The 15,106-nt window shown below is 40.8% G+C and overlaps 1 protein-coding gene across 11 annotated transcripts in view; it reads right to left on the minus strand.

Annotated features, from left to right (window-relative positions):
- ZBTB20 (zinc finger and BTB domain containing 20) overlaps nt 1-15,106 on the minus strand; it is a 513,942-nt gene that overhangs the window by 478,596 nt on the left and 20,240 nt on the right. For 4 of the 11 annotated variants that reach the window (XM_069785791.1, XM_069785796.1, XM_069785788.1 and 1 more), the window contains exon 1: nt 6,255-7,012. The exons of 1 other annotated variant lie outside the window; for it this stretch is intronic. The gene's annotated coding sequence lies outside the window, so the exon portion shown is untranslated. Of the gene's footprint in view, nt 1-549; nt 661-6,254; nt 7,029-15,106 lie in introns of those variants that run through there. 6 more of the 11 variants (XM_069785793.1, XM_069785792.1, XM_069785794.1 and 3 more) reach the window with 5 other exon arrangements.

Genomic DNA, 15,106 nt, shown 5'->3' on the forward strand with positions numbered 1-15,106 from the left:
AAAGCAACGCCTATCAAATATAAGTAAGACTGGAAACAAAGCAAAAAAGGCTGAATTACAGAACTGGACATTTCATGACCTTTCTCAGTAGTCATGCCTGGTATGTAAGGCTTTAACGTACTTCGTCAGAAGACTTCTCTTCCTGTTAATACCGCTCGTTGCAAGAGAGCTCAAAGCCACTCATTTAGATACAATTTTTGTAAGGCAGTGTCCCAGAGGGTGTGGCCGGGTCTCCTGGGAATAGCATTTGTTAGTTTTAGAGAACCAGCAGAGGGAGCACATTAGCAATTAAACATGGTTTTCTTGTGTTTGTGCCTAAACAATGAGATTTTTTGGTTGGGTTTTTTGTTGTTGTTTTGTTTTTGTTCTCAGCATTCCTCTCTGTCACTAATGTCTGTGACTCACTTAGCTATCAAATTGCTAGGAGTTTAGAAGCCAAAGCCATGGAGAATAACAGGCTCCACATCCACCCCACATAAAACAATAGTGGACATAAGCTTTTACCTAGTCATCTTTCTTCACTCTGTCCCCACATCAACCTCATCTTACCCGTTCCTGACATCCTGCCCATGAAATCTTGTGTTGCCACACGACGATTGCTCTCAAGTTCCTGCACTGTGACCACTAACTTTCTAGCCAGAAAGAAAGGCATATGGATCTCTAGGGAGGAAAAAGAAATCAATAATTAACTTTCAGTTGGCTGAAAGGACAACTCTGAAGTCCATAAGGCAACTTTCCCAGTCCTACTTTTGTATCCTCAAGGGATTGATCGCACTTCCAGCTACTGATGATTTTAGAAGCAAAATATTAGAAAGCTTGCCTTTTAGTTGGGAAAAAAAACACAAAAAACCCATCAGTAGAGTAATCTCCACGCTGTATTTACCTCAGAATCAAATGGCACACTATACTTGCCTGCATTTTTAGCTCTACCACAATCCCAAGACAAATTTACAATGGAAGCTTAAAATTAAGAGGTCATCTACAGGTGTAACTTAGAGCATGCCACCTCTTCTGTCCTGCAAAGGATTTCCCATAGGTGCTCTGCAGAGGGTCAGAAGCGCTGCCCATTCAGGTTTCCTTTCCTCTTCACTGTAGTTACCAACTGTTTTTAACACGGACTTTATAACCACTGATTTGATACCAGCTCAAACATTCAGGAAGACCACGTGGGTTTTGGTTCACCCTTTGTTCTTTCATTTACACTTGTGCAAACTAGACATCAAATGTTACCTAGGGGTCTGTGTCCACCCACTTCAGAAAAGCACAAGGAAAGGCATATGACAGAAGGCACTGAAGAATAAAGTCCCAAAGACGCTGCCGGTGTTTGAATTAGGTATCTTTCATAAAAGATGTTGAGGAACAGTACCTGACAAGTACACCACAGGCTACAAATCTGCCCTCCGCGGGGCTGGTGGGGCAGGTTGTTGCTAATGGGAAGGGACCAGCTCTTGGCGTGAAAGGATTTCAGCCTTTGTGCTCGCCTGGTCCATGGCCTTTCTTCCCTAGTGCCACCTAGTGCCAACCCGGACAGCAGCTCGCTTTTCTGCTAGGTCAACATCTGCCCCATCGGCAGCAGGCTGGGACCCTCCACACTCCTTTCCCCAAAGCCAAACCCCAGCAGTCAGAGGAACTTTTTCCTTTTAAGACAGCTTTATCCCATTAGCCCGGTTTCCCACTCCTGCGTTTTAACTCCTTTGAGATATACGGTCTTCACTGTACATGGTAAAAGCTGAACTTTTTTCTTCTCGCAAACCTCTGGGATGTGTACCAACCTGCCCCGCGGCACCGGCAGCCCTGGCTGCCCCAGCGGCTATGGAAGAAGGGGGTGGCACGTGTCCCCGTGCCTCCGGTGACCATTTTACAAGAACCGTCCGCAAACAGCACTCCCGCCACTGCCGGGCGGTCAAAATGCCGTCATAGTACACGATGGCACTGAAGGATTAAACACAAAAATGTAAGAAACCAAGAAAGCCATAGGCAGTAATCATGCGGAACTCCCAGCTTCCTATTACAGAAGAAATGGATCAGTGCTGTTAGAATTAAATTGTAACTTTTAAGATAAATAATAACCAGAAATATAGGCAACACCATCAAAGCAAAAACCATCCTGGACAAAAACTTTTGCCTTTATTCACTCCTCACTGAAAGTTTGATACATCTGTGAAAATCTCCTCAAGTTAAAAGTTGCACAGATACTATGAAAGTATCTCAACATTTGGTGCACAGACAAACGCTACTCTTTACCAAGAGAAACCTGCATTACCGGCATAGACAGATTAAAAATCCAAGTTATTTTTCACAGATAATATTCCTTGTTAACTTTCTGAATTTTCTTGGGCCAAACTAACAAGATCAGTGAAGTTCGTTTCACTTTGATTTGCCATCATTTTCACTCTGCAGCACAGTTTGAACTGCAGACTCTACAGAAGGAACAAGTTATTCTTTAAAAAAAAACTATTTCCAGTGCATTGTTTCATTAAAAAAAAAAAATTAAAAATGTTTATAAAGGATCTGGATTTTCTAAAAGTTTTGCTTAAAAAAAAAAATCTAAGTTAACTTGAAGGTAAATTTCAGTGTTTAATTTTCCATTAACATGTACAAATCTCTTTCAGTAGAAGCTCTTCACCATACAGATCACAGTGTAAAAAAGTCCTATAAAAAGAGACAGGAGTGAAACCAACTGAAATCTATAAGGCCACAGCATGCCATCAATTTCTAAACAGAACTCCTATTCAGATCATTCTGCTTAAAACCTCATATGGTCTGCAAAAATGAACAGGGTTTTCTTGAAATGATTTAAATAACAATTTATCTAAGACTGTAATCTCTCTTGTATGGGATTTGTAAGCCATCCCACAGAATTCTCTAGCAGGGGACACTGTTCTCTATTTACATCAAAGTTTTATACAAATAATATTACATTTTTTTTAATTTTCTGCAGCTGTTTTCCCTTATGAATAAGCTGGGCCTATGAAGAAAATGTGAAAATAGGAAAACTGTGAGTAATATTTATAATAATGATATATCCGACTCAGGAAATTGCTACAACTGTCTTTATCAAAATAAACAAGATGGATATTTTTTCCTCCTTTAAGAGAAAAGCAAAATCCTCTACTATTAAAATTAATTTGACTTGGTACTTGTTTGGTATTTGGATTTGACTGTCTTGTATCCCATTTTTGGTCCTGTTAAAAAAAAAAACCACCACCAAAACACAAAAAACACAACACAAAACCATACACACAAAAAAACCCAACAGCGTTGCTTTTCGTCTCACAGGAGTGAGAGGCATATACACACGCCATTCAGCCCAAAATTACTCTAGCTACAGGGCATGGCAAAGCATGAAATAACTGCTCCAGAGCACTTCCTCATGTGGGTGTGTTAGATAACTGTCTGCTCCAACGCTAAAATAAAGCACACTGTGACCCAATCAACACGGTGAGCTCTGCTCCGCACAGCTGCCCGGGCTGCAAGCAGGGGAACCCGGAGCACCCCACGCTGCCCCGCACACGCTACCCCGCCACCGTCCTACCCCCTGGCCAACAGGTTTGACGCTCCCCGAGTTCCAGCGACAGCATCATATGCCGGATTTAAGTTTACTTAGGCATACTTTACCCTTTGCTGCTGTATCCAGATTGCAAACGGACTTTGTGCTATTGAAAGGGCTAACTTTTTTTTTTTTTGCTAGAATATACTTGGGGTTCAAAGAAAATTAAATCCTCCTACTGGAAAAGTTTGTAAGATTAAAAAAAGATCTTACTGGGTAATGAAAAATGTTTCTCCTACTCCGACTCTCTTTCTCTGCTCGAATTCTTCTTGCCTGGGGTTTTCATAAAATCAAAAGAGGTACCTTGTAGTCATTTTTAAAGTTTTTCAAAAATGTTAAGATGAGGCTGGGCTTCTGCTAAACGTACGCCTAAGAATTCTGAGGACAGGTCCATGTGCTTTCCTACAAAAAACCCGCGCTGTTGAGGAACATACACCTGCACTGGTTCAGGAGAAAATGACAGGTGCCTGCAAACCCACCCACCCCACGAGGGGGACGGCTGCTAATGCTCCAGCTGCATCACTCCGGGCTGACCATCATCCAAAGGCATCAGCAACTCCACCTTTAAGACCCTTACATTTTTGCCGTAACTTCAGCATCCCCTCTACGCCCAAATCTGAGTTTCAAAGCTTGAGAGTCAAACTTTAGGAGGGGAGGAAATACCTTGCTACAGTTAACAGGTCGTTTAAAGCAATAAACACATTTAAAGTCTATCAACAAACTCTTAATTTAGAAGCTTGAATAAAAAGGAGGAACAAAAAATAGGAAGCAATGAATGTCATTCCCCAGCTAAGAGATGAGCCACCAATTCTTGGCACACTGATGCATAAAACCTTGAAAAGTTTTGCTCAGGTTCTGGAAATAAAAAAGCTAATAAAATGGAGCAAGTAGTTTCTGTAGTTGGAGTGCCAGTGAACAGATCTGCTGCTTTGGATTTTAATTAACTTAGTTTGTTCAGCAAGGAGGCACTTCTGTTGAAACTGGGGAGTCGTAAGTTAAAGGACAGCTAAAAAAAGCCCCAAACAACAGCAAAAAAAAACCTGTTGGCAGCAAAAGTTCTCCCTGGCTGTAAAATAATGCATTTTTAAGAAACATTTCAAAGGATTTGAACGTTTTGGAGAATCTCCTAGGCAGTCCCAGGTGGGTTGGGAATACTGCATTATGGACTTCTTTGTGCTAAGAGGAAGGCCTAATGCATGTTTTTAAGAAGTCCGCCTCTTGCTATTAAATAAATAATTTTCGATTAAAAAAGGTGATTGTTACTGTTGAGAGATCTCCACTGATCAGCGTCCATTTTATATAATTACTTACAATTCTCCAGAACATTTTATGTAACTCACTTCCACTATCTCTCTTCTTTTTTTTTTTTTTGTTTTGTTTTTGGTGTTTGGTTTGTGTTGGTTTTTTTTGTTACCAGCAGAGTAGCAGTTTTATTCTCCAACAGAAATGACAGGAGCTCAGATAAAAAGACCATTTCAAATGGATCAATTTAAGCAGCCTTTAGAACCCATGATAAATCTGGGCTCCAAAAACTCGACAATGCTAAATGGGCTATGAAATGCATCACAAATCCCTCCCCAGAAAAAAAGAAAAAAAAAAAAAAGAAAAAAAGAAAGATTAATTCAGAGAAAACCTTCAATGTTTGAAATTACAAATAAGCAGCATATTTGTGGAATGAAAAATGGTAAATAAATAGTTACTATTTCTGGACAAAATGGCTCGATAGATTTCATAATTTGCCACCACTGTAAAAAATATCTATTCCCTTCCCCCCTCCCTTCCCCGGCAGTACACACGGAAACACAAGCATAACCATGCATAAAGTGGGAGGGTGGGGGGCAGCCAAGGATACAAACTCCCTCTTAGAAAGTTTGAATTCTTATTAACCCAGTGATGCCTCCATAACATTGCATTAGCTCAGCAACATAAAAGTTGGAATATACGTCTCCTTTCTTCCCGGTAAAGGAAACTAGAAAAATACTAATAATGAAAAATAGACGTTAAAAATATCCAGGAGGAAAAAGTACATGTACAATAACCAAAATTAACCCCCTCCACCCCCACGCCAAAAGAGACAAACGGCAAAATCTCTGACTAAAAATCCTGTCAGGAGGAGTGGAACCTGCCTTCCCTTTTTTTGCTTTTATTTACTGTATGCCAAGCATGGACTTTAAACTTACAGTGTGCATATATATAGAAAACAAAGAACGAGAGTCACCGTTAACCCTGGTAGCCAGCATTACAGCTAAAAGTCATTGGCAAATACTAACAAAACCCCATTTAGCAGTAAATAAGGAGAACATGATATATGGACGGACAGATGGAACTGCATAAACAGACAAGAAAAAGCAGAGAGACCCACAAACATACGGAGAGGGCTGTTTTGAAAGAGTGAAAGATATTGATTTACTTGGAACTAGTATTGGAAAACAAACGTATTTGTTTCCTTCGTGATTAAAAAAAAAGTAATTAAAGTGAATCATAAGGGGGCACACCCTGAAATAAAGTAGAAGGGGGGAAAACATTTGTAGAGGGTAAGGCCTTCTGTAGATATCCCGAATTTTAAGCTAGCAAATAGGTCTGGCAAACTTACACCTCTAAATTAAAAATCGGGGGGGAGGGGGGGGAGAATAAAGAAGTGCCGGTGGTTTAAGGAGAGCAGAGGCTTTATTCTTTTATTTTTTATAAAAGTTGACTGGCCTACCTTGTTCCCCAGTCCTCAGTTTGTCTCCTCATAGTCGCTGTCTCCCTGGAAGTACAGTGTGAGTGGTAATGACTGCCTGCCTCCCTAATGAGTCCATTTTCCTGCTCTTGATGTTGTGTATATACACACACTGCAACCTACCTTACAAACCACAGAGACGGGAAAGGGAGAGCGAGCGAGAGAGAGCGAGCGAGAGCCAGCGAGAGTGCGAGAGACAGGGAGCGAGCGAGCCAGGCAGAGGGAGAGAAAGGCGCCCGCAGACAAAGCCCTCCTCCCAGACAGCAGACAACCCTCCTTCCCCTCTCCGGCAAAATACAACTCGGCTAATGCAGCAACAGGTTCAATGCTGCCAGGCTGAGGCGGCGGAGGAAAGGTAGACGGGGCTGAGCAGGGTCGCTAGCGGAGAAGGAGCGGAGCGCCGGCTGGCTCCACCTTTCTTATTTCTGTTGCAGGATGTTGGAATGCATTGTTTCGGGCGGTCCGCGGAATTATCAGAAGGACGGGGTTTGGGTGCGTGCGAGCACGAAGCGCCGAGACGCATCAGCCATTCTGCTCCGTAACCTTAGAGCTTTAACACATGCGGGGAAGGTGTAAACATATCTCTTTTGACAGGCAGGCTGCACAAAGCCCGCTGATGATTTTAAAGTCATGAGCTCTTTCAAGAAAGACGCTCCTGAAGATAGGTTTCCCCAGACAATAGGGGAGCAGGGAAAATTGAGCTTGATGAGGAAGAAGTCTTCCTAAGAGACTGCTCAGTAAACAAGTGGAGGGAGAGGGCGATTCTCCCCAGCATTCCCTCCCTTCAAAAATATAGATTGGGAAGCTTCTACCCCTACAGCTATAATAATGTGCTGTGCTTATGTCTGAACAGGTGCAATGCATATAGTACATGGTGTTACAAGGACAGAAATAAATCTCTCAAGTAAAAAAAAACATTTTCCCAGTTGCAAACAGGCCAAGGTTATTTAAAATATAGGTCTAATTTGAAGAGTCTTCTCCCCACTCCCTATATTTGGGGGGGGAGGGGGGGCTGGAGGGAAGGTATGAACGGGAGGCAAAGATGGGAAAGTCAATACACGTAACCAGTTACTACATTTTTATTTTTACAGTGTTCTGTCATATCTGAGGAAGATATATGCTGCTTCTAAAATAATTTTCACTCAGCCCTGCCTCTCATCACACGTAAACTTACGCTGTCACAAAAAATCTGTTGATTTTAATGACAACTACAGGCATGTGAAAGTAGCAAGAGCAGGAAAACAAGATTTTGCACCTGCATGTCACCTTTGGATAAAGGTTCTCCAAGAACTTTATCCACAGGGTATTTGTTAGATGGAGAAAATGGGTCCAAGGGAGGGGAGGGGGGAAGGTTAAGTGATATTCCCAAGGTTATGCTGTACATCAGTGGAAAGACAGAAAAGAACCCCAATCTCCTGATGCTTAACACCGAATTTGCCTGGAGTAACTCATACCCGCCTAAAAGTTAAGTGTCCCACCTAAGCCAGTTGTGTAGGCTCCCTCTATTGTCAGTGGAGAGACAGGCACCTCCCCAAAGCAATCCATCCCAGCTTTCTCTCTCTCTCTCTCCACTGGAGAGGGAGCCTACACAACTAGATTAGGCTAGGCAGCTAGCTTGTAGTTGGCTAAAATTAAGTAAAATGAATCTCACTTTTGATCTAAAGCTCTATTACAACATCCTGCTTCCCAAAATACATTTTTATTATCGCATTTATTATGAGGCAATATATGCTTAAATTGTAGTGATCGAAAAGGGATAGCCTGCTGACTAAGAGAGACAGGTAAACTCACTAGATTCATGGATTTGTACCCTCAGGCTGGCTGGATATTCATGATTCACACAGTCTTTATAATATTAACCAGCCTGGTGACTGGTGAATTTGATTAGTTTTGTTCACTGGTAGCTGCTACACATTTTTGTATTTCACTTATAAGCATTCTGTTTTCATCTAGGTGTACGTATAGAAGGATTAAGTAATTTTTTTCAAAAGGTTAATTTTCATTAGCGTTTTCATCGAAACACAGCCTTTCTTACCTGAGGGTAAAATATAAAGAGTAAAAAGCTCTATTAGGTGACTTAGTTCAACTCCTTCCATAATATTTAGCTACATCCACACCTGGCATATGTAGAGGCAGCTCTACAAGTTACTCCAAATACATATTGCAAAAATTTAGCCCTATTACATATTTGCTTCTCTGGACTTTGTGACCATATTCACCTTATTGAAGGGCATGTAAGGTCAGGAAAGCGGAAGGAGCATTTGGAGACTTTGCTGCTAACTGTGACAACTCAATCTGGCTGTGTATGTACCAAGTGACCACTCACTGCCTCAGTTTTTCCATCTGTAAAATGGACTCAAATATAGTTCCATGAGCAGGTAGTTCCATGGTACCGCGAATATTCAAAGTGCTTCATCCTCCCATCTCAGCCTGACATCTCTCAGAGCCTTATGATGGAGAATGTTACAGGAAAAATATGAATACTTTATCAAGGGGACCTGTATCAAAGCCAGCTGATGAAAACGACAAGATTTTATATACTTCTATTCAGTTCTAATAATAGGAATACTCTCTGAATTTAAAATTTAAAAACTAGATCTACACCAAAATGAGGATATCAGATGTAAGAAGTTCTTAGTACTCTGGACCATTTGACCCCAAAATAACATTCATTCCTCAGTCCTACTACCTACCTTATACATATAAATCTGAAGAGAGATTCAAAATGTACCAAGTTTGGATAAAATACAGACTTGAACCCTTCAGATTTAACAGACATTCAAGTTGAAAACTGAGTACTAAGTCAGAAACACTTGAGTTCAAAAAATGTTCAGATCTGCAATTGATACAGACCCAAAAAATGTAAGTTGGGAGACATCTAGATCCTTCCTTCCTGTAACTTTCTAGAAATGTCATCTATGTATCTGAACCAGGATCACAGGCCAAATTTCCTCATATTTTGAGGAAGCCTGAATCTCAGTAAGAATACTAGAACTGAGCCTGATTCCATCTAGTTATGGCAATGCTTAGAACCAGACCCAAACTGGAACCCAAAGCCACCCCTTCCAAAGTTGCATGTGGTTTGTGTACATGCAGAACTGTAGAACTAAAACCAAACACTTTCAAAGCTCGAGACTGTTTGAAAGCAAATATGAAGTAAATTCCAAGTTAAGCTAGTTTTGGCCCTCAATCAGAAATTAATCCAATTAGCCATAATCTTTATAAAATCCAAATATCTGTCTGACCTGAATGAGAAACCCCGCAAGATGTGATCTGCACAACTGATTCCTTGCCTGCAAGTCTTTCTAAATGGATCCAAACCATCAATGGCCCGATTCTCTGTTGCCTTAAAAATCATTCAGTCTACCTAAACCATATAAAAAGAGTGTAAAAAAAAAAAAAAAAATCTGGAGTGGTGCAACTGAACAGAGACTCTCGATTTAATGTTTTGCCAACATAAAAAGGTTTGCCTGTTTGCTTGATTCAGAATGCTCAGTGAGAGCCTGCTCACCATCACACCACACTCCTGTGGGCCTGCAATTCCTCCCCTCCATTATGTGAGGTCGATGGCTAAGTTCTTGGTTCACGTGCAGGAAGGGGAAAGAGGACGTGTAACTGCAGATGGCTTCCAGCTCTGTCACAGGACTGGACACCCACCTGCCCTGTGACGGCGAGGACCTGCATGGCTATCACAAGGCTGGCCTACCCGTGGCCACGCAACACAACAGGCAAGAAAACTCTCGTCACGTGCCCAGGAGCGCACCTCTCCCACAGCGGAGACACCGCATTTGGGTTATGCCCCACAGGGGGTCACCCCACAAGAAAGAGGCTGGAACAGAGGGCTCCCAGCCATCTTAGTAAAAAGGCTGCATTATCCATCCTGAATGCAAGAACAGGCAATGCTGGTCTAGCCAGTTGATGATACTCCTGGTTTTCTTTTTCTGTAAACTTGTCTTCTCGGTTCAGAGTTAATCTCTAGCAATTGTCATTAGGGAAGCAAAGGAGCCCCAACCCCTCTAACAAAGCCTTAAAAAAAAAAAAGAAAAAATGACTAGCACCATAGGTAAGTGGACAATTCCGGTGCTTGGCGCAGCAGGGGCACCCATCTACAGTTCTGCCAGAGAGCTGCAGAGCCCTAAGAACACACTGATCTTAAGGTGGAGATAGGAAAAATCAAACTGTCCACCAGAACTGTGAAAGCCTTTTGTTGCCAATTACAAGATTCTGGATGACAGACTGAGAGGGAAGGAAGGTGCTTCAGTGCCAGATAACATATTCTATACTGCTCTGGTCTCTCCTCTCCTTTTTATGTTGCCAGGCGCAACAACGTGCCGCATTTAGACACACCTTGTCGGCAACCACAACTGGAAAAGGACTCACAGCCATCATATAACCATGTCTGAGGCCAAGAGCTACATCCTTTAAAAAAAAAAAAAAAAAAAAAAAAAAAGGCCTCTTAGCAGTTATCTGAGGGCTGATTTTCAAATTCTAAAGGAATTTAAGTGGGACTGACTCCCATGAACTGGTTGGGTATCCTGGCCATCCTTATGGTGGGTTAACACACTGGTCTTGATATACTCCACATACGTGCCCTATGACAGTTCCATCAATGCCTTCAGGGAGCTCTGCTTCACTAGAATCCCAGGAATTGTTCTTAGAAACCAGGCTGGTTTAACACCATACTGGTGTTAAAAATCCCAGGCAAATTTCTGTCCCAATTCTCTTTCAGATGGTATAGGCAGGACCTAGAAACACTCACAGCAACATGTCTGAACTTGATTGCTTCCACTTAGTCACCGTCACCACATACGCAGATCTCCTAGACTCCCCTGGTATATCACACCATCACATTGCCAGCCCAACAGGATTGGTGATTCGGGTGTCTCTACTGGTGTCCTGCAGTGTCTCTGCAACTTTGTTCAAACATAATGAGAAAGATGCCAATTAAAAAAGCACAAGAGTCCTGCAGCATGGCAGGCTGATTCAAATTAGATACCTGTATGAAGTGATTAAAAACAGGTTTTCTAAACCTGATGATAACAGGAGGACAGTATGTTTGATTTACATCAGCAGGGATCAACAAAAATGTAGCAGAACCACACAAAAGCTCTTTATCCCTGCAGGTTTACTGGTGAAGATGCTGAGGAGAGAATAAGGGAAATACAGTGCACTTCTGCTGTCTTTCCATATGCAAAGAATCTCAATTGTTCTCCCATCTCAGCAGCCATTACTTACTGCTAGACCTCCAAATAAGTAATAGTTTCCTTTAATTTAGCAACTTTGATCTATCATTCGATAGTTCAGTTGCGCATACACATTAACAAATCAAATCTCACAGCCTCCTTTGGCAAAAAGCTACTGTCATTCCCATTTTACAGATAGTAAAAACTAAATGGAAAGAGTTAATCACTCTGTTGAGAATAGAAGTGAGATTGGGATGTCAGGCTTTCCTGATCAGAAGTTCAGGCTATGCTGCCTCTATGGATCAGGCTCTCAAACAGCCCAACTGATTGGCAAGACTGGGGCACACTTGCTGAACCACAACTGGCTTTCCTTAATGTTGTGTGGGTTTTTTTGGTTTGGTTTTTTTTTTTTTAATCCCAGAATGTCCTGAATAATAGATCAGATGCAAAGCTGATACATCTCTAACAGTTTCAATGGATTTGTGAAAATCTGTCTGCAAGTAATACATACCAAGTATCATAAATGCCTTCTTTCTTTTAGGATGACATTACCAGCATTTCGGTAAAGGAACACTTTGCACAGTAACTGTTCCCCTACAGCCCTTAGGCCACTTTGCTCAAGGGCTGCAAAATGGTGTTTCCGCTGCATAATAATCTCACGTCAAATGCAACAGTACTGCATTACTCTAGTACTGTGTTGAGTAAACATTGCTGCTACATCAGTAAATTGCGACAGTGAGATCTAGGCTATATAAGGCATTTTGTCCCAACACAGCCAATCCCTTGCTTTTATACCCATCAACACTGGTGTGTATAAATCACCACCTACAGGGACTGAGTCCTCATAAAAGAAACTCCAGAAGACCAGTATCATACCAACATACCACTTGCCAATTCAAAAACCAAAACCACACAAAAAGTCCTCAGACTCCCACATACTTTATCCCCATCTCCCCATTACACATACATGCACACACACGTGGGATATTCATGTGTAGCTTTCTGCTTTGAACATGTAGATTGTGTGGTAATTATTTAATACCTAACAACCTGCAGTCACATACCTGGCCTCAGCTATGTATGTGTTCATCCTCTCCACTTACAAAGTGCTGGGATATTACCTTTATTTGAATCGGCAGGCCATTTGTGACCAATTTAGCTGCTGAGCTAACATTCAAGGCCCTCATCCAAGCTGTGGAGTTACAATGGAATCGGATCTTGTTACACAGCCTACTGCATCATATGGTGCACCCTCTATTATATAACTATATGGTTCCCAAAGGTTACCTATAATTCGATTATAGAGTCATGTTGCAGTTCAGTCAACGTTTAAGAACAAGAAATTTGATGATTTACTTACGGAAATCCATACTGAATCCATCCGAAACTGAACAACAAATGGTAAAAAGTAGTTTTATCTTCTGAAAGGAGCTATGGTAACAAACAAGTCAGGATGCACATCCATTGCTCTCTTCTACCAGATAAGTAGGATGACTATCAAAGATTCTATTTTTGTCCCAGAAAGTCAGGGAGCATGCAGGAGGATCTGACTGCTGTCATAATAATTGCAGACAGTTATGACGTGAACCACAGTGAAAATGCTGAAGCTCTAGGTGGTCATCACTTCACTTTTACCCTCTTTAAACAGTAGGGGAAAAAAACCCAACAACAACAAGCCAAACCAAAGAAAATAAACTTCTGCAACTCTAGTAATTGTCACATCAGCTGAGAGGCACTAAGTTAATCATGAATTAAGATCTGATCTAGATGGGAAAAAAGTGAGAGGCATCACTAGCAATATTTTGGAATTTGACCCTCTGGGTGCAACTGCATAGTTTCACAAGTTTATGAGCATGAATCCATTCTACCTAGAAAATATTTATGTCAGCATTTTCAAAGATGCTACTCTTTCAAGAGGTAATTATCTTCTAGTTTAGAATATCACATCTGAGAGTATTGCCCCCCCCAAATGAATAGCCATTTCTGGAAAAATAAAAACAAAAATGCAATTTAAGTGTATCAGATGTACAAAACTAGAAATTCCATACTTGAACTTTTATTTGATTGACTCTACATAAAGTGGAGAAAAAACACCTCTACAGAAAAGAGACAAACCGTGTTGAAACTTCAAACATCCAAAAATCTTGACTAGGCACTAAAAGTTACGCAATGATCTTAAAAGCCAGGGATTTTTTTTTAAGTCTCTATTATGCTCCCAAGTACTTTTTTAAGCTTTTCTATACAATTATAAAACCTAGAAGTTTATTTATTTTCTTAAAGCTAAGACTTTAGCTGGTCACTTTTGTGACCAACAGACACACAATACAAATCACAACATGTACAATAATGCTTGTGATATTTGAAAGGAGCAATACTAAGTGCCATTATTCATCTCATACTTCACCATGAAATCCCTTCAGCTGATGTAGGATTATTTTCCTCAAACATAGGCCCTGTGTGAAAGTTCCTACATACATTCTCTCCCCATGTATTCTAGGCAAGGGGAAACCAATGCATTTATCAGGCAGTCTGGAGTTGTAAGTTACTGAAAAGGCTGGACTTTTTCCTCAAAGCTGTGTGGCTTGTATCACACTCCGAAGCATCTCAGCACAAAATTTCACCCTAGGACCCAGATTCAGATGGGCCAAATTCCTGCTAAGTCCCCATGCTTAGTGTTTCTGGATATATGCCTCTAAAACCCCACAGCCAGCTAATAGAAAATATCAGGCACAGGGACTTGGGGGTGTTTAGGCCAACTGTATCTGACTTGTGAGTATATAAAAGTGCCTGATTCTGTTTCAGGGCAAACTAAATATTACAGAGATCATGGAGTAAAGAAATGGAAATGAGTGAAACATCAAAGGCTTATCCTTGTTAGTCTGAGAAGCCCACTCCGAGAAAAGACTTAACTGCTGACCTCTGTATCAAACAGAGGAAACACTAGGAAGGATGCAACCATTTTACTAGCACTAACACCACCAAAATTAAGTATAAAAGTTTCACTTTCACAAACCTTGATTATCTGTAGACCACCTCAGGGGGATTATTTTTGTGTGTAGGTGGGCAGGATTCATTGTCTTTGAAACTTTTAGTCAAAGATGTTTCTGAAGAATAAAAAACTAGACGTACTAGATGTAATAAAGAAAAGGTCTGAATATTTTTTTACTTTATATAAAGTAAGTTCTCTTAGAAGAACTAGGCAAGACTGGTTCCAATTAGTCCTTTAGTTTTAGCCTAAAGAAGAATATTTTTGGATAATCTGAACACAGTTTACTCAGCTGTTTTAAAGGACACATCTAGAGGTGCATTTCTTTTCCTGAAATACTAACTGAAATTTATTTTGTAGGGAAAAGATGAAAGAGTTTATTATTAAAATCCAAAGAAATTAAAAGCAAAAAGTTGTATTAACTGAAAATTAAGTCTCAGTTCTTATTTTACACACAAACAGAGATAAGAGCCTTTCTTTCAATCAGACTACCAAAAATTGGAAGATCTGGTGAGGTTAGTGGTAGTGTAAGCCTGACAAAAATGAGCTTGGGTATCCTATAGACAAACAACTCTTTTATTTTGCCTGTGTTTGAACAAAAGGGTCTTTCATTACAGAACTAGAACATACAGAACAAGGTGACATAATATTTTCAAAATGATATA

Source organism: Haliaeetus albicilla, chromosome 6 (assembly GCF_947461875.1).
Source record: "Haliaeetus albicilla chromosome 6, bHalAlb1.1, whole genome shotgun sequence".
Classification (NCBI taxonomy): Eukaryota; Metazoa; Chordata; class Aves; order Accipitriformes; family Accipitridae; genus Haliaeetus; species Haliaeetus albicilla.